The sequence below is a fragment of the Myotis lucifugus genome, unplaced genomic scaffold (assembly GCF_000147115.1).
Source record: "Myotis lucifugus unplaced genomic scaffold, Myoluc2.0 scaffold_12, whole genome shotgun sequence".
NCBI lineage: Eukaryota > Metazoa > Chordata > Mammalia > Chiroptera > Vespertilionidae > Myotis > Myotis lucifugus.
This window is the reverse complement of record NW_005871060.1, coordinates 13,614,942-13,616,708: the sequence shown is the minus strand read 5'-3', so window position 1 is coordinate 13,616,708 and position 1,767 is coordinate 13,614,942.

Genomic DNA, 1,767 nt, shown 5'->3' with positions numbered 1-1,767 from the left:
AGTAGAGTCTAGTGACTTTATACCAAACTTCTATTGCTGGAGTACTTAGGCAAACAATTTTTTTTACCAAGAGACCATCTTTGAATTGACTTTTTCCTTGTTCAAAATTTATAGTACAACTTTGACATGCTCATCATTAAATTGTCTGAAAACACTTTTTAAAATAGTCCTAAAGATGAGAAATAAATAAATATATACTTTTCTGAAGAAACAATTGTCATAAGGGTTATTGGAAAGATGATTTGACCAATGGCATATCTCAGAGATCTAGAACAAATATTCTAAAAACTTACATAGAACCACAAAAGACACTGAATAGCCTCAGCAAGCTTGAGAAAAAAGAACAAAGTTTCAATACTACAAGGCCATAGTAATCAAAACAGCATGGTATTGGCATAAGAACAGGCATATAAATCAATGGAACAGAATAGAGAGCACAGAAATAAATCCACACCTTTATGGTCAATTAATATTTGACAAAGGAAGCAACAACATACCATGGGGTAAAGACAGTCTCTTCAAATAAATGGTGTTGGGAAAATTGGACAAATACATGCAAAAAATTGAACTAGACCACCAACTTACACCACACACAAAATTTAACTCTAAATGGATTAAAGATTAAATGTAAGTTGTGAAAGGGAAACTGGACAACCAATGGGTCTGGACTGTCTGTCACTACTTGAGTCAATTAAGCAGAGATAGGGTCAAAGCATATACGAGCCTTTATTCCAATAATACAGGCAGTATGGGAGAGCAGCAGGTCATCCATGAAAATCTGCTCTGCCTACTCCCCATAAGCCAGCAGTTTATATTGGGTAGAAGGACAAAGCTTACATGGCGAAGTAGGCAAAAGGAAAAAGTATGGGTATAATGGTTACAGATTACAGGGTTGTGGGTTTGCAAAGGGCAGGGTGGGTCTCCAGGGACTCCACTGTTTCCCCAACAAGGTTGTTAATCTTTCCATGATAATAGGAAGTTCTTGGATGAGAATGTGCCTCAGAAACATCACAGGGTCTGAACCCAAAGAGACTTTCTCAAGGCCGTGGCACCTGACTGCAATGAGGATCTGCACCTGTGGAGCGCTGCTGCCTACATTGCTTTGACCATTTTTGTTATGCTGGTAATGGTAGGCTCCCTTAGTGTAGAAGTGACCTGGCTGGCTTGTAGCATGGGAAAAGCCCTGAATGCCACCTCCAGGGCTATACATGGGATAAATCAAGAGCTGAGCCAGGTCAGGGAGACAGTTCTAGAAAATCGGACAGCAATAGATTATTTGCTGTTGCAGCATATCCATGGTTGTGAGGAATTTAAAGGAATGTGCTGTTTTTTTGTGTGTGTTTTTAAAAAACTCTGTTTTATTGATTTTTTTACAGAGAGGAAGGGAGAGGGATAGAGAGTTAGAAATATCGACCAGCTGCCTCCTGCACAACCCCCACTGGGGATGTGCCTGCAACCAAGGTACATACCCTTGACTGGAATCGAACCCAGGACCCTTCAGTCCGCAGGCCGATGCTCTATCCACTGAGCCAAACCCATCAGGCAGGAATGTGCTGTTTTAATCTTTCTGACCATTCTCAGTTGATAGAACATATATCCATGATCCTGCATTAGGTGTACTCCATCCCTGGGAACTGCTTTCAAGACAGAAGCAGATGCAGTCCAGCAGGATGAGGCTTTTTCATCTAAAACTAATCTTATAGATATGAGATGATAGAAATAGCAGTGGGGAAATGTTAGGGACAAAACTAGAATATTAGGGACTAG